General features: G+C 36.6%; 1 pseudogene; it reads left to right on the forward strand.

The window, feature by feature from the left end:
• Nucleotides 1-6,772, forward strand: part of LOC124897826 — a 36,261-nt pseudogene extending 29,489 nt beyond the window's left edge.
• Nucleotides 6,773-27,895: the final 21,123 nt, after the last annotated feature.

Raw genomic sequence — 27,895 nt, forward strand, 5'->3', positions numbered from 1 at the left:
AAGCCCTGATTTGGGTCATAAAAAGCTTGGTATCAAAGCCTAGGTTTATGGTCATTGGGTGTCCATAAAGTCGTGTCAAGTAGAGTGTCTATAATGGGTATATAGCATTCCACACTTATAAGGGAGAGGCTACGAGGTATTTGGGACTATTTTCCTTTCTTGTGATCTATTTTTTGGTTAAATTCTCCATATTTTGCTAAAATCTCTAGAATCTTGGTGGCTTGATTTTAAGCACTATTAGAGATCAAAATTCACCTATTTTTAAGGGTAAATATTCCTTGAACATAGTGGGATGTTGTGTTGGTTTGGAAAGTGTGATTCTGCAAACAGGCCCTACATGGGATTTTTATGAAATTTTGAATCTGAAATACAATAGTGCAATATGGGTGTCACTGTTCTCATTTTGACGAGTAGATTGTGATTTTGATATAGTGTCACCTTGCAGAAGTTCTCAAAAAATAAAATCAATGATTTAGCAAATTCTTCTGGCTTTTCTTTGACACTCAGATAGGCTAGATTTACCCTCTCCATAGATTGACCTATTTCATTGTATGAATATAATAATATGCTAGATATGAGATGGGATTTAGGTGTGAAGATAATTTGTCACTATTTGGATTAGTTAGACCATTTAGGCAATCTCAAAACTGCTAATTAGGAGCAATTAGCTTAGTTACCCTTCTCTTAGGTGAATTTGGCTTCATGGCTCATATTTAGAATAGAAATGCCTTTGTTGCTTAAGCTAAGTAAAATTTCCTTAGTCATTCATGTTTAGGGTGGAATCAGCCATAGTCGCTTAAGCAAAAGAAAATTGCATTAGTTACTAATATTTTAAGTGGGATTGACTTAGTTGTTTGTGATTGGGAAAAATTACTATCTTAGGGCTATTTATGGCTTATTCAATATCTAGAAATGAACTTAGATACCTTAGCCTAGTCCGAGGTAGAAGTTGCCTAAAATGGATTTCGGGGATTAGAGTGGGCCCCTCCAATCCACCCTAGGCCAATACTTGTGTTAGCCTTATAAACTTATTTTTGCATGATATATCCTTTCCAATGTTTGGCTAGGGACTTGATTAATTGAATATATTCATTGGAAAAGGTTCAAAAATACCCATAAACTATTCGAAATGGATCAAAAATACCCTGCATTTGTTTCTTGGCTCAAAAATACCCCTCTATGGATTTTTTGTCTAAAAAATACCTCTCTATTAGTTTTTTGGCTCAAAAATATCCTTCTCTCTAATGGAATGCCACCAAACATGCCATGTGGATTAACAAGGTCACTTGGATAGTCTACGTCAACATACTCGTGGAAAATTACTCCATTTAATCCATCTAACCATCAACCCAATTTTTTCCATTTAAAATATCCAACCCCATACATATTAAGAAAAACAACCCAAGAGGAAAAAATTGAAGAATTTAATTATTTATTTTCCATGTGATGGGTTCAGATATTCTGGATTGATCAAGGCAAAATATGAGGAAATAATCAGGTCCTCAAATTGTTACTCAAAAGAATCGGGTCAATCCTCGACAATTGGATCCTCAAATAGTCAACTTGATTTCCAAGAGCATGGATTGCTACTAGATTTCCTATCTTAATTTATCCAATAAGGAACCTGATTGTAGTTAGAGGAATGGTAATTCAGAGACAAAATTGAAATTTGGAGAGAGAAATTTTAGTGGCAATGTAGGACAACCACAAGTTGATGAGGTCAAAAATTGCTCGAGTGAGTCTCGTAACTTTGAAAATGTTAGTAATAGAATGGAAGGTAGTGAAAGGGGTGATATGAGGGAAAAAGTTGAAAAAACTGAATTTGCCTCTTGTCTAGAGTTGAATATTTAACTAGAATAAATTGGGCTAATGGTTAAATGAATTAAATAGAGTGATTTTCCATGTGTATGCTGGCATGGACTGATCAAATGACTTTTTTATCCACGTGGCGTGCTTGGTGGCAGTTCGTTAGAGAGAAGGGCATTTTTGACCTAAAAAAGTAACATAGGGGTATTTTTGAGAAAAGAAACAAATAAAGGGGCATTTATGAGCCTAAAAATAAATGGAGGATATTTTTAATCTATTTTTAATAGTTCAGGGGTTTTGTATATTTATTGAGTATGTTAGTTGGGTATTGAAAGATTGATATTAATTCTAGGTATTTCTAATGATAGTATGCTTATAAGTGATTAATGGGATGATTTATAGGTATGATATGGCTTACATATATGTGATTATTGATAAGGAATCCAGATATGATTAATAATATAGCTTATCAACATGTTTAATAATATAGATATCTATGTGATTAATGATTAATAGCTATAGATAGGATATGGATTGTAAATATGATATGACTCATAGTTATAATATGGCTTATAGATATGATTAACAACTTATAGAAATAATTAATAGCTTATGGATACGATTATTGAAATAACTTATGATTATGATTATGAAACACCCTGGTTTTTTAAAACTTAGAAATTTCTTGCGTTTTTAGCTTCTGGATATCATACGACTTGGGGTACTTCTCGTATGATGTGGTATGGTTTGGTTGGTCTTGGTTATATATTAAATAGTATGGGTTGGTTGGTTTCTATCCAAGGTATGATTAGGTCCTACTAGTCATACCTTAGGGTACGAGTAGTATGTTGCCAATCTTATGTTGCCCTATGTTTGACCTAGGTGATTCTATTCTACCTAGGGTATGCTTTTATGGTACTAATCATATGGTTGGGTATGATTGGGGCTTGGTGTCTGTATGTTGGGCACTGTTAGGGGTCCAAGGGATGCCTAGGGTACAAATGGTGGGTACCACTCGTATGATTGGGTACGGGTGGTATGGTGGAGTAGTACCCTCTTGTGGGAATTTTATACATTTTAATTTAGGGGTAATTTGGATATTTCCCCTCTTAACTTATTAAGGCCCCATGACTTATATCACTTATGGGACATTATTTACCCTAATATTCTAATCTTAAATAATTAAAATCTCTCTCAAATTCTCTCAAAGTGTCTTGGATCAAGGAAGGCTAGGTTTTCATCAATAGGATTAATTTGGGACTTAAAAGGGTGATTTCTCTTCGTCATCTTCATAATCTAAGGCATGATACTCCTTCCTCATATTTAGTTCCAACTGAAGGCATGTTTTATGAATTGTTTTCATTGCATAATTGTTCTATGGCTTTGGGTTTTCAAATATATTTTAGGGGTTTTGGTTATAATGGTTAGTTATAGTTTTCCCATGTATTTACTTATGATTTTCATTTTATAATGTTGGTTTGAACATTTGGTTACATAAGAATAGTTAATTGCTACTTGGTTTTGGCTGTGGTAATACTATGCCTACAATATGTTTGATAAAATGCCCATGAGAATGCTTTTAATATATATTATTGGACTTTTAATAGAACTATTGCATGGTACAACTTGGTAATGGAACCTTAAATAGTATAAATGGTTTGGAATGGTTAAATGGTAAGGTCTTAGTGGTCATGGTTATGGTTTAATTGAACATCCTTGTGGTACAAGGGAATCCCCTAAGCTAACGTAATAATGAACATCTTGTGGGGTACGTGGGAATGCCCTTAGCAACTAAATAATGTAATCTATAGGTACATGGAATCCCTTCTTCTAAAAAAAGGTTGGCTAAGGATATTTGTTGCAAGATATAGTCGATATGACGATACCACTACTTATAGACTTGGTTAATAATAAATGAAATGGTGGTTTTAGTTATGTGGTAATGGTTTTAATTGGGCAACAATGGCGGGGTATGATAGCTAACCGTGAAGGTGTGAGTCTAATGGAGGAACACTTGAAACTCATGTTTGCTGACATGAGGATTGGTCATGGCGACTTTATATGATATTTACGGAGAACATGGGAATCCCTTATAAGTTACATTTGTATATATGTATCGTATTATGGTGAGCGAAGGATACTTAGGAATCACCTACTCCTATGGTATCTCTGGTTCGTGCTGCTACATGCATCGGGCCCGTTCAGGGGGTTATACTAGACCCATATAGCCCATGGGTAGTTCTAGGACAGTTAAGCTACATATACCCAGGTTAATGGTTTTATAGGCATGCTAAACCCTGTTCCATTTCCCTGCATGGATTTTATATATGTATATATATGTGTGTGTGTATGATTATGGATGCATATGGTTGTTTACTTGGTTTTCAAGGTTGGCATAATTTTATCCTTATCTTGAGTACTTGTTAGCATTCACCCGCTATTCTATCTTCTAGTGGCTATATCACCAAGCGACGTAGGAATCGGCCATTTTACTCCTCCTGCTTAGTGATCGAATTCGGGACCACCTGTTGGACTGAAGTGGTGAGATTCCAGTACAACATTTTAGTCCTATTGCCACTCATGTAAAGTATGGCCTAAAATAGCAGAAAGTGTGGCCTTTGATCAAAGGCTACACTTTCAGACTTTATGCAACATTTTTTTGGGGTGGCCTAAAGAGGCATAACCTTTGATCAAAGGCCATGCTTTTCAAGTGTTGCCATATCAGCTACATTTAAAAAGTGTGGTCATTAAGGTATAAAGGCCATGCTTTGCAGATTATCATTGGCAACACTTTTATTTGATAAGGCTACACTTACAAGTGTTGCCTTTGTTTTGCTATTGGGTACGCTTTACAAGCGTAGCCTTTTGTAGCACCTCTATAACAACACTTGAAAATTGTTGCCTTTATTTTACTATTGGGCACACTTCGAAATCATAGCCTTTTGTAGCACCTCCATAACAACACTTAAAAAACGTGGCCTTTACTTTATTACTAGCCACACTTCGAAATCGTATCCTTTTATACATCCTCTATGACAACACTTGTAAAGTGTAAGCATGTTTTAGCCACACTTTTGAAGTGTAGCAATACTGCCTAAAATTTGATAGTTCAAGCCATATTTTACATAAATGACGTTAGGCATATAAAATGTTAGTACGTAATTTCTAATTGAAAAATAATTATTTTGATCGAAATATATACATAACTAAGCACATTACGTAAACATACATATTTATATATAATCTCACACACCAATTAGCTAACAAATAATTGAAGTGCTTAAATTTTATTTAAAAAAAAAATGTCTTTTACGTACTAATTAGAAAACAACATAATAAAAATTTGTACCAAGTTCCACACAAAACCAAATGTATATAAACGTATGTAAAAATATTTCAAAAATTCTTCATCATTCACTTTAATCTAGATCAAGGTGACTTGTGGCACCCAGTGTTCAAATTTGATCCCCTACATTGATCCTACATAGTCAAAATAAAATAAACAATTAGAAGTAAAATTATGCTCAACAAATAGACAAATATTTTTTCAATCTTGAATGAGGAAGTATATGAATCCAAAGTTTCTTAAATTCATTCAATCAAGTTAAAAGTTCACCATACTAACTGGCAAATTAATGAGAGAATACTTGTCACCATACCAACTGGCAAATTATCATTTGAAAGACTAATCCACTGCCGGTTTATAGATAAACTATTCTAGCATTTGTAATGCACAAAACACGCTTTTTTCTGAGATATCTGTTGTGCTGGGTAAGTTGGGATGCCACATCTCTGGTGCCGTGGCATGGACACATAACAATCGAGCCTCATGCATCGTTTACATGGAAGATGAACTGAAGTATGGGACAATGATAGACCCCTATTGAGTGGCCCAAATACAGGCCCAACTGATGAAGGGGAGCGACAGAGTGTGAGGTTGGCTGACCCTGCACCTAGCCAGACCCATACCGAAAGGCGGCTCCATCAGTTGATGGCTGCTGACAGAGACTATGAACAATGGTATTCTTGTGGTTATGACTCAAGTGAAGATGATGTAGCAGAGAGGCAGAAGAAGGGATATAATAGCAGAGAAGTGAAGATAGAAAATTGCAAGGAAAAGGGCTACTCCATTGTTACTGTGAGGAGTAAAGACAGACCCAAATTGTTATTTGACACCATCTGCACCTTGGTATACTTGCAATATGTTTTCTTCCATGCCTCCATCAGCTCTTTTGAATCCATTGCCTTTCAGGTAATCTGTTACTTTTGCCCTTTCTGTAACTGATCCCGCGAAGTCATAGTGTAGTTCAGGTCCAGACACTACCAAAGTCAAAAAATACAATCTTTGTTTTAACTCTCCTCGTATGCATGAAAAATCATAGAAATACTATGTGAGACACCAGAATGGATGGACTTTTGAATCAAAAAGTGAAAAAAGTCGAATGACCCAAAATATAAAGGCTGCCACTGAGAGGATAGTATCCCATTTACATTTTTTATATGGATTAACCAGCATAGCATAAACTGTACAATCTTTCATAGTATACTTCCCTCTCCCCTATAACTAAGTGCACTAAATCAAATTAATATACAATCTGTACAGGGATTGAGGCTGGATGTTACTACTCAAAAAGGGTAGGATTGTTAGCGGATGTCACAAGAGTGTTTAGGGAGAAAGAATTGTCCATAAGCAGGGCTTGAGATTGGGGTACAGGGAGAGCAAGCAGCTGTCACATTCTATGTAAAATATACTTCAGGGAAAGCTGTGAATCCAGAAACCTTGGAGATAGTAAGACGAGAAATTGAAGGCACATTCCTGGTGGCAAATGAATCCTCAGGGAGGCCATCTTCTCAACCATCTACTTCATCAAATATAAGAACTAACATAAGCAGTAACAGTAGCAGTAGCATGTTTTGGTCTCAACTTGAGTGGCTTTCCAGCAATTTCTGACCTATCAAATCCTAAGATTCCAAGTAGCGATCTGAAGACCCTAGTGTGTTTATACCATATAGTAAGTAACTTTCAACATCCATCTGTAAATAAGTAGTAACTTGTAGATAATGATAGATGAATGGTACAATGTACATATCTTAGCAGTGCAAAACTATTGGAAGTTCGTCAACCAGCAGTGCATCTATCAACTACTTCCCCCTCTTCTAACATGTATCTGCAAACTAGGAACTGATGAAAGGGGAAGTGACATCCTATGAACTCCATTTACCGTCTATCTTAATCAGTAGAATGGCTCTAACTTAGGCGATGCTAAAAGTTTAAGTCTCACTAAGCTAAGATGGAGGCGACACTTAAAATAAACAAGTGAAGATCAGACTCATGAAACTATTTTTTAATGCTGCCATAGATCAATTTATTATGCTCGTATTTGGAATAGATCTTCTTTAAATTATGCTCGTATAGTGACATAAGTAGGAAGACACAATCAGATCGTCAATGGGGAGTCAACTGAAGCTGCATTGGTATAATAACAGGAGCAACCCAATCGTTATTCGGTATGCATTTTATGTACAAACAGTTTTCACAACAATAAATAAGAGGAACGACAACTATATTTAAATCTGACATAAGTTTATGCCACCTCAAGGTCATCAATATCCAGCCAATCATTTGATTCTTTACTATCAGAATTCTGCACATTTTCTTAACATAACAAATTTGATTGACAGAGCTGGTATCTCTACATAAGTTAGGGCTGCTTTTCTTCAAATGGACCCAATCTTGTGAGTCCTTATCAGTACTATAAACCATTTTCTTTGATTTTGCAGGCATATCAGAATCATCTACTTCAAGATCACTGAAATACACATCCTCAAAGGACATACTGGTTTTACTCATACCTGTAATTTTCGTGTTCTCTTTCTTAAACCAATCATCAGCATCCTGTTCATCACTCTCCTCCTACTTAGATGCTGATGTAGACCGCAATTTTTCTCTACACATTTTACTACCTACACACAAGATTAGCATTTTCAAAGGTCAACAACTTTTCTCAAGTACGCGGAATGATGGGCACGCTTAAGTAAATGTTGGATTTTAACAAAGGGCATTCTTTCTTCATATGCAAACTAACCAAGCTTGAGCAATCGCTCTGCTTTACTATTGGATTCATACTTATTATATAGATGGATAGATTATAATTTCCTTACCTACTCATCCACACACATAACTATTGTATAATACATGTTAATGGTACACAATAGGGGTCCACGGGGACAACCAAAAGCCCAAAATATCACAGAAAGCTCACCAAAAAAATTGTGAACCAAAAGTAATACAATAAGAAGTACAACCTTAAAGCTTTCAACTACCAAAAGAGAGAAGATGATAGAGGAGCAGAAGAATTTCCAAGCATCAAAATAAAAAGGAAGGATAATAGGATGTAACGCCCTGAGAGTACACCCTGGGCGTCACTTAGTGCTTACAGTCCCGAGGGACCACAATCAAACCAATGAGCTGGTACCTGCTGTGAGCACTGAATAATAACATAATAAATATGGAAGAACAACTGATTAGCCATAAGGTTTTATCAACTGAATTAGTACTGAAACATGGATCTGAAGAAAATAACTATTTGAATCTGATAAAATACTGATAAACTAAATAGCTAACTGACATGTCCAAAAGCCTCTAAACTTAATCGAATACGAGTTGATAGGACAGGACCCAACTAACTCCAACTAACTACTAAACTGAAAGTATGAAACAAAATAATATGACCTCGAAATATAAGGACTCACCACTACTACTGTTATGAGCCTGAGAAGTATAAGCACTATTCGGATACTGGGCATCTGAACCTATGATAACACAAAAGAAAAGGTATGCGATCAGTACTTTGAATGTACTGGTATGCTAAATGAGGTAGGATAATATGCATGGTTTCATGAATATGGATAAATAATCATCTAAATATGTATGTATAACATAAGGTATTGAATCGAATGCATGAAATTTGGAGTTACTAAGAATATGTGAAATTTGTAAATACTGAGTATGTATGACCAAGCATGTAACATGAATTGAATAAAATCTGTAAACTGAAATACTAAAATAACTAAAATAATTGATATATATAAACTTTGGTCAAACAACACTGAGACTGAGTGTCCGAGCTGATTATTGGACTGAAATTGTAGCTGAGACTGTGGGAGGTATCATATAACCGACATGCCCCAATCTCAGCTGATCGAGTTCCAACCTATCAACCCAGTTGGAAGGGTGTTAGTACCATGTCACGGGTACTAACACTAGCTATGTGGATCCACTAAACTGGTAAACTGTATGGTTCCAAAGGATTAAGGGTATCAAGCCTAATTTGATGGGTGACCTCTGTGAGATAGTCAAGCCTAAACTGACAGGTGACTTCTTATATCCTACAATGGCTACATAGTTCTAGAGTATAGGGATTGATACTAACAACTTTGCCTATCTGATAGGGAAGCCGTCATCCCTACACTCGCTCGGTGCTAAATCCTACTTCCAACTGAATGACACTGGATGCTAAACTGTTCTGAGTTTAACTGACTGATCTAGTAATGCTCATATTATATTTTGAAGTTATCCTGAAGATACTAAGATGAGACTAAGTAAACAGCTATGGTTTTCGAGTATTCAATACCCCCAGGACTCAAAAGCAAAAATAGTTAACATGATACTTAAGGTTAAAGGACATAACATGCAAGCCTCTATCAAATCTTTACTCTTGTAGGCATTTTATGTAACACCTGTAGTTCATAGTTTATTCAAATGATGGGAATGCTATGGGACTTGTAGTAATAGCATGAATTCAACATGAATAGCACTTAATCATGATTTAATTCAATGAACGAAAATATTACAACATGGAGAATTGAATAACAACAATAATTTTATTTATTCATGTGTTAAATCATAGTTTAAGGAGATTCATGGGTGAAATCATAATCTAAAATCAAAATAACTTGAAAGGATCATAATTTTTGAAATTTAAACTGGATACTTGGACTCCATGGGTGGAAGGAACCCATGGATGAACATCTAACATACCTAGTTTAATGAATTTGAGAGGATTGGTGGTGAGATTTCTTGAGATTTGATCTTGTATTTGAGAGCTAGGGTTTTAATGGAGAGAAATTTGATGAACAATGAGCATATTTTACTCCATTTTAAGATTAATCTTCTATATATATGATTTGGGGGCTTGATGAAAGAAAAGATTTCCCTTGGATTTAAAATCCTGCAACTGGAATGCTGATTAAGGCCTCAGCGTGATGCGGTGAGTGGGTCATCGTGATACCAACTGTGATGCAGTGGAATCGCGGTAACTCACTAGATCGTGACAATTGCTATTTTGGGGTTCACCATAATACGGTTCAACCACGGTGACCCTCTGGAAATTGACAAATGTCAAAATGGACTTCATCACGATGCGATGACATGCTCATCGTAACACTTACCGCGACGTATCCTAATCGCGGTGAGCTACTATTTCGCCAATTTGAATGTAGTCCAATTCCCTTTTGAAAATCTTAAAACTTACTCGAAACAAGATATTTTCCATCTTTTAAGTGTTACAAGTACATACTAAGGGTTGGAATGATCTAGAAATGTTCGGGGTATTACAATATCATCCTCTTGAGAACATTCGTCCCCGAATGAGACTAATGAAGCTGAATGCTGAAAACTGAGGCTATATCTGGTATGTATAATTGAAAGCATGACTAAACTGATATATAAAAGCAAGTACTATCAAATGAATGGCTATATAAAGCTTAAAATTGAAGTTAAAAGAGATGATCTAAGAAAACTAGTTACCTTGAATTGAATCTTCAACGAAAAAATGAGGGTACTTGGTTCACATATCTACATTTGCTTCCCAAGTTGCTCTCTCAATGGATTCATTCTGCCAAAGAACTTTGACCAAGGGAACTTTTTTGTTCCTTAGTCTACAAAATTGATGATCAAGAATTTTGACTGGAACTTTCTCATAAGAAAGGCTGTTCTGGACATCTACATTTTCTAAGGGGACAACTATTACTGGGTCACCAATACACTTTTTCAACAATGAAACATCAAACACTGCGTGCACTGAAGCTAGATCTAAAGGAAATTCAAGCTCATACTCTACCTTTTTGAAATGACTGAGATTTTGAAAGGACCGACATATCGGGGAATAAGTTTCCCATTCTTGCCAAACCTCTTCACTCCCTTCATGGGAAAGATTTTCAAGTACACAAAATCACTGACCTCAAACTCGAGATCCTTTCTCCTCACATTTGCATACGATTTCTGTCGGCCCTGGGCAGCCCTAAGCCTTTCTTTGATCAACTAAACTTTCTATAATACATCAAATACCAAGTCAGGCCCTAATACTGCGGCCTCACCTACTTCAAACCAACCAATCACAGATCTACATCTCCTACCATAAAGAGCCTCAAACGGAGCCATCTGACTACTGGAATAATAGCTGTTATTATATCCGAATTCAATCAAGGAAAAGTAGTCATCCCAACTACCTTTAAAATAAATAATACAGACTCTTAACATGTTTTACAGAGTCTGAATGGTCCCTTCTACTTGACCATCTGTCTGAAGGTGGAAGGCTGTACTGAGGTGGACTTGGGTACCGAGGCCCTTTTGGAATATTTTCTAGAAGTGAGAGGTAAACTGGGTTCCTCTATCTGAGATGATAGATAAGGGAACATCGTACAACCTAACCAACTCTCTAAGATAGAGTTTGGCATAGTCTTCAGCTGAATAAGAGGTATGGACTGGCAAGAAATGAGCTGATTTAGTCATCCTACCTACGATAACCCAAATAAAATCATGCTGATAATGCGTATGAGGCAAACCTATCACAAAGTCCATGTTCACTTCCTCCCACTTCCAAGTGGGAATAATAAACTCTTGCATAGACCCACTAGGTTTTAGGTGCTCAATCTTAACTTGCTGGCATGTAAAGCAGTTAACTACAAACTCTGTAATGTCCCTCTTTATTCGACTCCACTAATAGAACTCTCGTAAATCATGGTACATCTTAGTGGCCCCTATATGAATCAAGTAACGCGCACCATGTTCTTCTACAAGAACTCATTGCCCTAAATCATCTACACCAGTCACACATAGTCGACCCTGGCAACGCAGCACACCATATCCCTCTAGGGAGAAAACCTTAACTTTCTGATCTCTAACTGATTCTTCCAAGTTAACTAAACTGGGATCTCTATCTTGCTTTTCCTTAACTTTGGAAACTAGGGATGATTCTGAACAACTCTGCATCCATACACTACCTTCTGCTGAGTCGACTAAGCAGACACGACCAAGTTGATGAAATTTCGGAGCTAACTTCTTTTACCATCCTTAACATGAGCAACACTATCCATAGACAATCTACTGAGAGCATCATCCACTACATTGGCCTTGCCCCGATGATACAGAACACTTATGTCATAATCTTTCAATAACTCTAACCACCTTCTCTGATGCAAATTCAAATCTTTCTAAGAGAACACATACTGCAAGCTTTTGTGATATATGAACACATCAACATGCACCCTATACAAATAGTGCCTCCAAATATTTAAGGCAAACACTATAGCTGCTAGATCATGGGTAAGGTAATTTTTCTCATGAGGCTTAAGCTGTCTAGAGGCATAGGCTATGACCTTACCTCTCTGCATGAGGACATAACCCAACATACTCTGGATGCATCACAGTACACAACAAACACATCTAAACCATCCGGAAAAGTAGAAATTAGGGATGAGGTGAGTCTAGTCTTCAACTCCTGAAAACTCTTCTCGCAGAAATCTGACCATTGAAAGTTAACCGTATTATGCATCAATCTGGATATTGGGGACGGAATAGATGAAAACCCTTTAACCGACCGATGGTAATATCCAGGAAAACCCAAGAAACTCCTGATGTCTAATGGAGTGATGGGTCTGGGCCAGTTTTTCACCGCTTTGGTCTTTTGAAGATCAACTCTAATTCCATTACAAGAAATAATATGACCAAGAAAACCTATTGATCTTATCCAGAATTCACACTTACTGAATTTAGTGAACAACTGATAGCCCTAAGAGTCTGCAACACTATTCAGAGATAGTCTGCATGATTGTTTTTGCTACAAGAGTAGACAAGAATGTCATTGATGAAGACTATAATGAACATGTCTAAGTAATTCTTGAACACACGATTCATTAAGTCCATGAATGCTGCTGGGGAATTAGTAAGACTAAAGGACAGGACTAGAAACTCAAAGTGACCATATCGGGTTGGGAAAGCTATTTTTGGAACGTCACATTCCCTGAATCTGAGCTAATGATAGCTTGATCTAAGGTCTATCTTTGAAAAGTAGATGGCACCCTAAAGTTAGTCAAACAAGTCATCGATTCCAGGGAGTGGATATTTATTCTTGACTGTGACTTTGTTCAACTGAAGGTAGTCTATACACATTTTGAGAGAACCGTCTTTCTTACGCATGAATAGAATTGGTGCCCTCCACGGGGAGATGCTGGGCCTGATAAATCCCTTATCCAGGAGATCTTTTAATGATTCTTGTATCTCCTTGAGTTCTGCTGGAGCCATCCTGTGTGGTAGAATAGATATAGGCTGAGTATCTGGAAGAAGGTCTATTCCAAAGTCTATTTCCCTTTCGAAAGAAACTCCAGAAAGATCTTCAGGGGACACATCTAGGAGTTACCTAACTACTAAAACTGATTCAAGGGTTAGAGTCTCTGAATTAGAGTCTTTGACTCGAACAAAATGGTAAACACACCACTTGGATATCATCCTTCTCGATCTAAGGTACAAAATAAGCTGACCCCTAAGAACTGTAGTACTACCCCTCCATTCAAGGACTGGTTCATTTGGGAACAGAATTCTGTTTCTACAATCAACTAAGGCATATCATGAGTAATGTCAATCTATGCCGAGAATGACATCAAAATCTGTAATCTCTAACTCTACGAGGTCAACTGAAGTAACTTTTTGAGATAATATGACCGGACAGTTTCTGTGTACCTACCAAGCTATAATGGAAACACCTACTAGGGTATACACTGAAAAGGGCTCTACTAGAGATTCAGGACTAACTTTAAAGTTGATGGCTATATATGGAGTTACAAAAGAAAGAGAAGCTCCAAGGTATAGTAAAGCATAAATATGTAAATGAAAGATCTGCAATGTACTAGTAACTATGTCAGGAGAATTTTCCTAATCTTGTCAGGACTGAAGAGCATATAATCTGTTCGGATGCTGACCACTGGTAGCACTGGAAGCGACACCCTGCTGAGTTGGGCGATCGACTGGAACTGATGACTGATGGGACTAGCCTTATTGGCATAAATCCTTACCTTTCTGAGCAACCACCTGACCCTTCCGAACCCAGTGGCCTAGCTTTCCACACCCAAAGCACACATCGTTGCCAGCCCTACACTCACCCTAATAGTGTCTACCACATTTCTGATATAGAGGATTCGTACGGTCACTGTTAATACTACCCTGGGACTTGGAGCCTGCTTCCCTATCTCGAGGATCATTTCAGAATTTAGGTATAGGGGCAATAGCTGAAGAGGGTGTTGGGCTGAAGATCTATGATAAAACTAAGGACGGTTACCACTTTCTAACCTTGGCTGGCTAAAATTAAAACTATCCATCCTAGCCCTCTTGCTCTCTCTTTCTCTCTCCTTAGTCTTCTACTCATCTATCTTATGAGCATGGACTATCAGCCTAGATAAGTCTATTTCCCTAATCAGCATTGCAGTCCTACACTCATTGAACACATTAGACACTCCATACACAAACTTGCTCATCTTGGACCAGTTATCATCTACTATATGAGGAGCATATTTATCTAATTGAGTAAACTTGAGGGAATACTCCTTCATTCTCATGTTGCCCAACCTCAAGTTAATTAATTCTAACACCTTGACCTCCCTCAACTCCATTGGGAAAAACCTATCTAAGAATGATGTAGAAAACTCTTCCCATTCAACAAGCCCTGCATCTACACCCCTATCTACTTTTCACTACTTAAACTATGAATGGGCTACATTTTGCAACTGATATGCATCCAAATTAGCACTCTCACTAAATGTCACCCCCATAATATCTATCACCTTCTGAACTATATATAAGAATTTCTGTGGATCCCCTTCAGACCTAGATCCCGTGAAAAAAGGAGGATTCATTCGGGTGAAGTCCCAAATCCTGGTTGCAGCAGTATTGGCCACTGGGTTGTCCTGAAAAGTAGCTGTCCATTTATTCTAAGCTACTATAGAGTTCACTAGAGTGGTGAACACAACTTTGTATTCTACGTGGGAGACATTCTCATTCAGAGGATCTATCTAAACGGGCGGAGGTACTAGCTGGTTTCTCACTCTTCTTCTATTTTTCATTTTGGGAGGCATTTTCTATAAATGGAAGGAAGATTAGATTAGGTAAAGAGTTTAACATGAGCTCATGCTCAATGGCACGACATGAGTACTGAATAAAAAGAAACTTTTCCTAAGCGCCTTGTAGCCTCTTGCCCATAAGTGTGGCGCGTTACACACCTATGCACAAGCCTCTACTTGATGCGAATTTTAGACTTCCTAGGTATTTTAAAACCTTAGGCTCTGATACAAAGTTTGTAACACCCTAAGAGTACCTACTGTGAGCACTGAATAATAACATAATAAATGTGGAAGAACAATTGATTAGCCATAAGGTTTTATCAACTGAATAAGTACTGAAACATGAATCTAAAGAAAATAACTATTTAAATCTGATAAAATACTTATGAAATGAATAACTAACTGATATATCCAAAAGCCTCTAAACTTAACTGAATACGAGTTGATGGGAAATGACCCAACTAACTCTAACTAAGTACAAAACTGAAAGCATGAAATAAAATAATCTTTCCTCAAAATATGAGGACTCACCACTGCTACTGCTGTGAGCCTGAGAAGTCTAAGCGTGATTTGAGAACTGGGTGTACGAACCTATGATATAATACATTATAGCGTAAAAGAAAAAGTATGCGATCAATATTTGAATGTACTGGTATGCTAAATAAGGTAGGCTAATATGCATAATTTCATGAACATGGATAAATAATCATCTGAATATGTATGTATAACATAAGGTATTGAATAGAATGCATGAAATCTGGAGCTACTAAAAATATGTAAAATCTGTAAATACTGAGGATTTATGACCAAACATGTAACATGAACTGAATAAAATTTGTAAAATAAAATACTAAAATAACTGAAATATCTGATATCCATAAACTTTGTACAAATAACACCGAGACTGAGTGTCTTAAATTATTATTGGACTAAAACTATAGCTGAGACTGTAAGAGGTATATCTAACTGACAAGCCCTGATCTGAGCTAATCGGGGTCCAACATGTAACCCCAATTGGAAGGGTGTTAGTACTATGCCATGGGTACAAATGCTGGGTATGTGGATTCACCAAACTGGTATATTATATCATTTCAATGGACTAAGGGTGTCAAGCCTAATCTTACGGGTGACCCCTACGAGATAGTCAATCCTAAACTGACAGGTGACTTCTCATATCCTACGCTGGCTATGTAGTTTTGGAGTATAAGGATTGGTATTAGTGACTCTGCCTATCTAACGAGGAAGTTGTCATACCTGCACTGGATCGGTGCTAAATCGTAATCCCAACTGAATGACACTGGATGCTAAACTGTTCTTAGTTTAACTGACTGATCTAGTAATGCTCATAATAAATTTTGAAGTTATCCTAAAAATACTAAGATGAGACTAAGTAAACAACTATGGTTTTCGAGTATTCAATACCCCCTGGACTTAAAAGCAAAAATAGTTAACATGATACTTAAGCTTAAATGACATAACATGCAAGCCTCTATCAAATCTTCACTCTTATAGGCATTTTATCAAACACTTGTAGTTCATAGTTTATTTACATGATGGGAATATTATGGGACTTGTAGTAATAGCATGAATTCTACATTAATAGCACTGAATCATGATTTAATTCAATGAAATACAACATTAAAACGTGGAGAATTCAATAACAACAATAATTTTATTTTTTCATGGTGTAAAATCATAGTTCAAGGAGATTCATGGGTGAAATCATAATCTAAAGTCAAAATAACTTGAAAGGATCATTATTTTTGCAATTTAAACTGGATACTTAGACTCCATGGGTGGAAGGAACCCATGGGTGAACATGTAACATACCTGGGTTGATGCATTTGAGATGATTGATGGCGAGATTTCATGATATTTGATCTTGTATTTGAGAGCTAGGGTTTTAATGGAGTGAAATTTGATGAACAATGATCATATTTTGCTTAATTTCAAGATTAACCTTCTGTTTACACGATTTGGGGGCTTGATGAAAGAAAAGATTGCCCTTGGAATTTTAAATCCTGCCACTGGAATGTCGATTAAGGCCTTACCACATCACGGTGAGTGGGTCATTGCGATACCCACCGCAATGCGGTGGAATTGAGGTAACTCTCTGGGTTATGACAATTGCCGTTTTGGGGTTCACCGCAATGTGGTACAACCGCAGTGACCCTCTGTAAATTGACAAATGCTGAAATAGTCTTCATCGTAATGCGATGACATGCTCATCATTATACTTACCGCGACGTGTCCTAATCGCGGTGAGCTACTATTTTGCCAATTCAAATATGATCGAATCCTTATTTGAAAATCTCGAAACTTACCTGAAATATGCTATTTTCCAGCTTTTAAGTGTTACAAGTTTGTACTAATGGTCGGACTAAGCTAGAAGTGTTTGGGGTATTACAATATCTCCCTCTGGGGAACATTTGTCCCCGAATGAGATTAATAAAGTTTAAAAGCTGAAAACTGAGGCTATATATGGCATGCACAACTAAAAGCATGACTAAACTGATATATAAATGCAAGAACTATTGAATAAATGGCTATATAAAGATAAACTTGGAGTGAAAAGAGATGATCTGAGGAAACTAGTGACTTTAAATTGAATCTGCAACAAAAAGATGAGGGTACTTGGTCCGCATATCTGCATCTGTTTCCCAAGATGCTCCTTCAATGGATTAATTCCACCAAAGAACTTTTACTAAGGGAACTTCTTTGTTCCTTAGTCTACAAACTTGACGATCAAGAATTTTGACTGGAAATTCCTCATAGAAAAGGTTGTTCTAGAAATCCACATTTTCTATGAGGAAAAATACCACTGGGTCACCAATACACTTTCTCAACAATGAAACATGGAACATTGGGTTCACTGAAGCTAGATCTGAAGGAAATTCAAGCTCATACGCTACTTTTTCGAAATGACTAAGAATTTTGAAAGGAATAACATATCAGAGATTAAGTTTCCCATTCTTGCCTAACCTCTTCACTCCCTTCATGGGAGAGATTTTCAAGAACACAAAACCACCAACCTCAAACTTAAGATCTTTTCTTCTAGCATCTGTATATGATTTTTGTCGGCTCTGGGATGCCCTAAGCCTTTCTCTGATCAACTAAACTTTCTCTCATGCATCAAACACCAAGACTGGACATACTACTGTGGCCTCACCCACCTCAAACCAACCAATCAGAGATCTACATCTCCTACCATAAAGAGTCTCAAATGAAGTCATCTGAATACTAGAATGATAGCTATTATTATATGAGAATTCAATAAAGGGCAAGTGATCATCTCAACTACCTTTAAAATCAGCAACACAGGCTCTTAACATGTCTTCCAAAGTCTGTATGGTCCATTATACTTTACCATCTGTCTTAGGGTGGAAGGCTATACTGAGGTTGACTTAGGTACCGAGGCATTTTTGGAATGCTTTCCAAAAGTAAGGTAAACTGGGTACCTCTATCTGAGGTAATAGATAAGGGAACACCGTACAACCAAACCAACTCTCTGATATAGCATTTGGCATAGTCCTCGGCTAAATCAGAGGTATGGACTGGCAAGAAATGAGATGATTTGGTCATTCTATCTACGATAACCCAAATAGAATCATGCTGATGAAGGGTAAGAGGCAAACCTATCACAAAGTCCATGTTCAATTTCTCTTACTTCCAAGTGGGAATACTAAACTCCTGCATGGACCCACTTGGTTTCTGGTGCTCAATCTTAACCTGTTGGCATGTAGAGCACTTAACTACAAATTCTACAATGTCCTTCTTCATTCCACTCTGCCAATAGATCTCTAACAAATCACGGTACATCTTAGTGACCCCTGGATGAATCGAGTAACACGCACTATTCACTTTGGCAAGAATTCCTGGCCTTAAATCATCTAAAACATGCACACATAGTTAGCCCTGACAACGTAGGACACTATCTCCCCCTTGGGAGAAAACCTACACTTTCTGATCTTTGACTGATTCTTCCAACTTAACTAGACTAGGATCTCTATCCTGCTTTTCCTTCACTTCGGAAACTAAGGATGATTCTAAATTACTCTGCACCCATACACTAACTTCTGTTGAGTTAACTAAGCGGACTCTTAGTCAGCCAAGCTGATGAACTTCCCGAGCTAACTTCTTCTTACCATTCCTAACATGAGCAACACTAATATAAACAATCTACTGAGAGCATCAGCCACTACATTGGCCTTGCCCGGATGATACTGAACACTCATGTCATAATATTTCAATAACTCTAACCACCTCCTCTAACACAAATTCAAATATTTCTGAGAGAATACATACTGCAAGCTTTTGTGATCTGTGAACACATCAACATGCACCCCATACAAATAGTGCCTCTAAATATTTAAGGCAAACATTATAGTTGCTAGCTAAAGATCATGGGTAGGCTAATTCTTCTTATGAGGCTTAAGCTATCTAGAGGCATCGGCTATGACCTTACCTCTCTGCATGAGGACATAACCCAAACATACTCTGGATGCATCACAGTACATAACAAACCCATCTAAACTATCTGGCAAAGTAAGAACTGGAGCTGAGGCGAGTCAAGTCTTCAACTCTTGAAAACTCTTTTTGCAAGAATCTAAACACTAAAACTTAACCTTATTCTGCATCAATCTGTACATGGGGGATGTAATAGATGAAAACTCTTTAACAAGCTGACGGTAATAGCTAGCCAAACCTACAAACTCCTAATGTTGAATGGAGAATGGGTCTAGACCAGTTTCTCACCGCTTTGATCTTTTGAGGATCAACTCTAATGCCATCAATGAAAATAATATGGCTTACAAAATCTTCTGATCTTGGCCATAATTCATACTTACTGAATTTAACGAATAACTGATAGCCCTAAGAATCTGCAACACTATTCGAAGATGGTCTGCATGATCATTTTTACTACAGGAGTAGACAAGAATATCATTGATGAAGACTATAATGAACATGTCCAAGTACTACTTGAACACGTGATTAATTAAGTACATAAAAGCTGTTGGGGAATTAGTAAGACCAAAGGATATGACTAGAAACTCGAAGTGACCATATCGAGTTTGGAAAGCTATTTTGAAATATCGCATTACCTGACTCTGAGCTAGTGATAGCTTGATATAAGGTCTATCTTTGAAAATATATAGCACCCTGAAGTTGGTCAAACAAGTCATAAATTCTAGGGAGTGGATATTTATTCTTGATTATGACTTTGTTCAACTGACGGTAGTCTATACACATTCTAAAAGAACTATCTTTCTTACGCACGAATAAAACTGGTGCACCCCATGGAAGACGCTGGGCCTGATAAATCCCTTATCCAGGAGATATTTTAACTGTTCTTTTAACTCCATGAGTTCTCTAGATCCAATATGTATGGAGGAATAGATATGGGCTGAGTATCTGGAAGAATGTCTATTCCAAAGCTGATTTTCGGGACTAACTCCAAAGTTGACGGCCATATATGGAGTTACAAAGGAAAGAGAAGCTCCAGGGTCTAGTAAAGCATAAACATGTAAATGAAAGATCTGGAATGTACTAGTAACTACGTCAGGAGAATTTTTCTGATCTTGTTGGGACTAAAGAGCATACAATCTCTTTGGACGCTGACCACTGGTAGTACTAGAAGTGACACCCTATTGAGTCGGACAACCGGCTGGAACTGACGACTGATGGGAATGGCCTTATTATCATAAATTCCAACCTTTCTGAGCAACCACCTGACACTTCCAAACCCAGTGAACTGGATTGCCATAACCAAAGCACACATAGCTGCTAGCTCTACACTCACCCAGATGGTGTCTGTCATATTTTTTACATAGATGATTCATACAAGCACTGTTAACACTGCCTTGGGACTTAGAGCCTGCTGCTCTATCCTGAGCATCATTTTTGAATTTGGGTACGGAGGCACTGACTGAAGAGAGTATTGGGGCTGAAGATCTTTGATAAAGATGAGGACTAGTACCACCTTCTGACCTTGGTCGACTAAAATTAAAACTATCCATCCTAGCCCTCTTGCTCTTCCTTTCTCTCTCTTCTTTGTCTTCTGCTCCTCTATTTTTTGAGCATAGACTATCAGCCTAGACAAGTCCATTTCCTTAATTAGAATTGCAGTCCTACACTCATTAAATACACTACCAGACACTCCATACCCAAACTTGATCATCTTGGACCTGTTATCAGCTACTACATGAGGAACATATCTAGCTAATTAAGTAAACTTGAGGGAATACTCCTTCATGCTCATTCTGCCCTACCTTAAGTTGATTAATTCTAATACGCTGGCCTCTCTCAACTCCAATAGGAAGAACCTATCTAAGAGTGATGTAGCAGACCCTTCCCATTCTACAGGCCCTGTATCTGTGCCCTATCTACTATCCACTACTTAAACTATGAATGGGCTACATCTTGCAACTGATATTCAGCCAATTCAGCATTCTTACTAGGTGTCACCCCTATAATATCTGTCACCTTCTAAACCATATCTAAGAATTCTAGTGGATCCTCTTCAAACTTGGATCTCGTGAAGAAAGAAGGATTCATTCGGGTGAAGTCCCGAATCTTGGTTGTAGTAGTATTGACCACTGGGTTGGCCTGAACAGTAGCTGGACATTCATTCTGAGCTTCTATAGAGTTTGCTAGAGTGGTGAATACAGCTCTGAATTCTACGTGAGAGACATGCTCATCCAGCGGATCTGGCTCAACAGGAGGAGGTACTAGCTGGTTTTTCGCTTTTCTTCCATTATTCATTTTGGGAGGCATGTTCTGTCAATGGAAGGAAGATTACATTAGGCAGAGAGTTTAACATGAGCTCATTCTCAGTTGCACGACATGAATACTGAATGAAAAGAAACTTTTCCTAAATGCCTTGTAGCCTCTTGCCCATAAGTGTGGTGTGCTACACACATATGCATAAGGCTCTACTTGATGCGGCTTTCAGAATTCATAGGATACTTTTAAACCTTAGGCTCTGATACTAAGTTTGTAACATCCTGAGAGTACACCCTGGGTGTCATACGGTGCTTACTATCTCGAGGGACCATAAGCTAACCCATGAGATGGTACCTGCTGTGAGCACTAAATAATAACATAATAAATATGGATGAACAACTGATTAGCCATAAGGTTTTATCAACTGAATCAGTAATGACACATGAATTTGAAGAAAATAACTATTCGAATTTGATAAAATACTAATAAACTGAATAACTAACTAATATGTCCGAAAGCCTCTAAACTTAACTGAATACAAGTTGATGGGACAGGCCCCAACTAACTACTAAACTAAAAGCATGAAACAAAATAATCTATCGTCGAAATATGAGGATTCACCACTACTACTGCTGTGAGCCTAAGAAGTCTAAGAGTGATCTGGGAACTGGGTATTCGAACCTATGATATGATACATCATAGCGCAAAAGAAAATATATGCTATCAGTACTTTGAATGTACTGGTATACTAAATGAGGTAGGCTAATATACATGGTTTCATGAACATGGATAAATAATCATCTGAAAATATATGTATAACATAAGGTATTGAATAGAATACATAAAATCTAGAGTTACTAAGAATATGTGAAATTTGTAAATACTAAGGATGTATGACCAAGCATATAACATGAACTGAATAAAATTTGTAAATTGAAATACTAAAATAACTAAAATAACTGATATCTATAAGATTTGGTCAAACAAAACTGAGACTAAGTTTCTGAACTGATTATAGGACTGAAACTGTAGCTGATACTGTGAGAGGTATCATCTAACCAACATGCCCCGATCTAAGCTAATCGGGGTCCAACATGTAACCCCAGTTGGAAGGGTGTTAGTACCATGTCATGGGTACAAATGATGGCTATGTGGATCCACTAAATTGGTATACTATATGGTTTCAATGAACTAAGGGTGTCAAGCCTAATTTGACAGGTGACCCCTACGAGATAGTCAAGCCTAAACTGACAGGTGACTTTTTATATCCTATGCTGGCTACGTAGTTCTAGAGTGTAGGGATTATTACTAATGACTCTACCTATATGACGAGGAAGCCATCATCCCTGCACTCTCTCGATGCTAAATCATACTCCAACTGAATGACACTGGATGCTAAACTATTCTGAGTTTAACTGACTGATCTAGTAATGCTCATAACAAATTTTGAAGTTATCCTAAAGATACTAAGATGAGACTAAATAAAAAACTATGGTTTTCGAGTATTCAATACCCCCAGGACTCAAAAACAAAAATAGTTAACATGATACTTAAGCTTAAAGGACATAACATGCAAGCCTCTATCAAATCTTCACTCGTGTAGGCTTTTTATCAAACACTTCTAGTTCATCGTTTATTCAAATAATGGGAATGTTATGGGACTTGTAGTAATAGCATGAATTCAACATGAATAGAACTAAATCATGATTAAATTCAATGAACGACAACATTAAAATGTGGAGAATTGAATAACAATAATAATTTCATTCATACATGGTGTAAAATCATAGTTCATGGATATTCATGGGTGAAATCATAATCTAAAATCAAAATAACTTGAAAGGATCATAATTTTTGCAATTTTAACCGGATACTTGGACTCCATGGGTGGAAGGAACCTATGGATAAACATCTAACATACCTGGGTTAATGAATTTGAGAGGATTGATGATGAGATTTCTTGAGATTTGATCTTGTATTTGAGAGCTAGGGTTTTAATGGAGAGAAATTTGATGAACAATGAGAAAATTTTAGTCAATTTCAAGATTAATCTTCTATATACACGATTTGGGGGCTTGATGAAAGACAAGATTGCCCTTGGGATTTAAAATCCCATAATTGATTGCCGATTAAAACCTCACCGCAACACGGTGAGTGGGTCATCGCGATGCCCACCATGATGCGGTGGAATTATGGTGACTCTCTAGATCGTGGCAATTGCTATTTTGGGGTTCACCACGATACGGTGCGACCACGGTGACCCCATGGAAATTGACTAATGCCAAAATGTCCTTCATTACGATGCGATGACATGCTCATCATGATACTCACCCCGATGCTGCCTAATCGCGGTGAGCTACTATTTTGCCAATTCAAATATGGTCTAATTCCCGTCCGAAGATCCTAAAATTTACCCAAAATAAGTTATTTTCTATCTTAAAAGTGTTACAAGTACGTACTAAGAGTCAGATTGAGCTAGAAATGTTTGGGGTATTACATAGGAAGATGTTTCGACTAAGCTCCCCTGAATAATAGCCAAGTTCCAAAATGGCATCAATATACTGAGCATGTACAGTAACATAAGACCTACTTTACAACAAGGATACTTCTCCCTATGCTCCTTAAGACTTACTCAATTATCAATTATAAATAGTAACTACTTTAAACTAAGAGTTGTGCACATTTTAGTCCCACTTTTCTTAAAACTATCTTAGTCCACTTCTACTGTAAAAACTTCAATACTTATTTCATAACCAGGCAAGACAAAATATGACAATGGAGATTATATGAGTGAAATCCAACCTAATCAAAGATAAAGAAAAAAGGATGAAACATTTGACTAAATTGAAAAAGAACGTTTTAAGTACTAACCTTCCATTCATTAAATCCTAATCAACCTCTCCCCAGGTCTAACAACACATCCATTAAACTATATTCTAGTTATTAGGAACTAGGAGAAATTGTTATCCTAAACCAATGAGTCAAAAGTTGTTAGTTATGCATAAAATTTCTTTTACTACCTCTGCAGATAAAGAAAAAGAAGAAAAAAGAGAATCATTTGAAGTGCTAAATGAATCAAAAATGAGAAATGGAATCATTACTAGAATTGCATGCACCGCCTTACCTGGGGTGTAGATAAAAGTTCAGCATCTTATTTATCTAGTCTAGGGTGTAGGAGAACAAAGTAAATCTCCCAAAAGCAAGCCTCACTCATGTAACCTAGGCATATTTCAATTCTCAGAGCGGCCAATCTTGGAGCAAGATGCTCAACAGTCAATGCATGCTCTTATTATGCATTAGATAAGTCAAAATCCACTGTAACAGATAAAGCTAAGTGCTTAAATATTTCATATTCAAATATATATAATTCAAAGCATACATTACATGATAACTATGGAAAAAAGTTACAGTTATGCATGATAACCAATAGTCTATATAAGAATATTGATATTATCAAGAAACCACAGAAAACATACAAACGGATATTTAAGAGAGAGAATGTGTAATATAATATATGAAGGAAGGATCAACAATTTGAAAGATGGATCTAAAAGTGGCAGTCAATAGTGATTTGGTGTCATCAACAAATATATCAAAGATGTTAAGACATCTGTTAAGTTTCTTTTAGACTTTAACCATTCATGTAAGTAGGCAGAAGAACTACATCTTCAATTCCTAGATAAGAAAATAAAAGTAAGAAAGGGAGTCAGTGTATTTATATGTCACCAACATAATGGGAGTATTGATAAAACTTATAAGAAAGAAAAAGCATCTATTTGACTGCTGGACATGCAAAAGAAATGTACAAAAGGTTAGCAAATTTAATTTTTATTTAAAGAAAGGTAAAGTTCACAAAGCAACTTTTAACCCTATACTTTCATGTATCCCAAACAACAAGTGTACTCTTTACCTCTAGTGATGTTTTTTTTGGCAATTAAAACAACCCCTATTCAAGTTCTTTTTATATTTATTTTGAGTTCCACTAAATACTTGAACCCATAAACTTCAATTCCTAGGATAATGTTTTACTACTAACCAAGAAGGAATTTCAATTTCTCTTATCCCCTAATTCAAATTTGAAATACCAAACTAACAGTACCATAATAATTAACAATCATTTATCCTATGCTTGATTTTACAAAACCGATGGAATTATATCTGCACTGCAGTCTTAGAACCCAGTTAGAGAAATCCTGCATTAATTAAATTGAACCCTAAATAAAGCTTCCATATTTTCTATCTTTGAGCTGCTACCTAGTAATTATAGTATTAAGTTAAAGGCTAGTGTGAATTTATGGGTGATCTACAAATTTCCAGGAGTATATTTAACCTTTGAAAGCTGCTTGTTATCCAACTATTTTATTTTATTTTATCTTCGGTTGGGAGAGGAAAATATTCTCATGATTAAGACAATAGGCATGTTGTATGAGGCCTAAGCCACTACAAAATATGGGTATAATTGCTAGGGTTTATTTACGGGGGTTATTTTAACCCCTGTAAAATTATACTAAATGAGGGATTAAAAGTGTGCTGCTAAAAATTATATAATTTGTGGGGGTTTTAACCCTCACTATACATAAAAAAAATACCGCCAAATATTACATAGTTTGCGGGGGTGGGGGGTGGGGGGTTTAACACCCGCTATCCATTCCCAAAAAATACCATTCTAAATTATATAATTTGCATGGGTTTTAACCCCCGCTATCTATCCAAAAAAATATCCCATGCTTAAAGAGTATTTCCCCCCTTTTCCCCCCAAAAAATTGTCTCTCTCTCATTTTCTCCAAAATATTTCCTTCCCAGCTCCGATCGGCCATTGCTACTTTACAGAGGAAGGTATGCATTGGCCATTGCTACTTTGTAAGGGAGGTATGCCAACCATTATACACAATAGGAGGTCTCCGGTCGGCCATTTCCTTTCTAGCTCTGATCGACTCTTAGCCATTATGTAGAGTGAGTTTTTTCTTTGTCCAATGTAAGAAATTTCATATCAATTAGTAGGGATTCCCTAAAATTCACGATAAGGTAGTATTGATAATTCCCTAAAATTGCTTTAAAATAGTTTGATGTTACTCTCTCTTTTCTTTTGTTTGATAATTTCACCCCATAATATCTTTCATTTTGTGTATACTCAATAAAGATAGCAGATGTTGTCCATCAAGGAAAACTTGTCCGAGAGAAAGTTATATTTGGTTTGTTGTCAAAGAGGTTAGAAGAAGGATATTATAGGGGTGAAAGTGGATTAAAATGGTATTAGTTTAAACTTAAAATTGGTGAAAAGATCATAAATTTTTATGTTAATAGTATGGATGGAATTTTTAATGAGGAGACCGTGAAAAATTGTGGTTTTCTACATTTTAGGGTAGATTATTCCCTTTATGATTATCTGTATCACATTGGTTACTAGTTAAATTTTCTTAATAAGGAAAAATATACCTACAAAGAAACAACTTGTGGATACTTATAAACAAGGAATTATTATTGAAGGTGTATATAGACAAAAAGTTGTTATAAGGTCTTATGAAGTTGGTCCTGATAAAGTTGCTACAATTGAAAGTATCTTTAACTTACTTCAGGTGATCATATTTTTTGTCATTTTAGTATTTTGAGAGTTATTAGTGTTTGACTTGAAATAAATGAGGATAAATAAAGCGACATATAAAGTGAGGATTCATATAGCTGACTCTGACTTGTTTGTGATTTAGGCATAGTAGTCTCACATTGTTGTGGTAGTATTAAATGGAATGACATATGCAATGAGGATTCGTATAGTTGACTCAGACTTGGTTTTGATTGATGTGTAGTAGTCTAATGTTGTTGTTATACTAAATGGGACCACATAAATAATGAGGATTCATATAGTTGACTCTAACTTGTTTATGATTGATGCGTAGCAGTCTGACAATGTTGTTGTAATATTAAATAGAATGAAATGTACAGTAAGGATTCATATAGCTGACTTCGACTTATTTGT

Source organism: Capsicum annuum, chromosome 1, assembly GCF_002878395.1.
Source record: "Capsicum annuum cultivar UCD-10X-F1 chromosome 1, UCD10Xv1.1, whole genome shotgun sequence".
Lineage (NCBI taxonomy): Eukaryota > Viridiplantae > Streptophyta > Magnoliopsida > Solanales > Solanaceae > Capsicum > Capsicum annuum.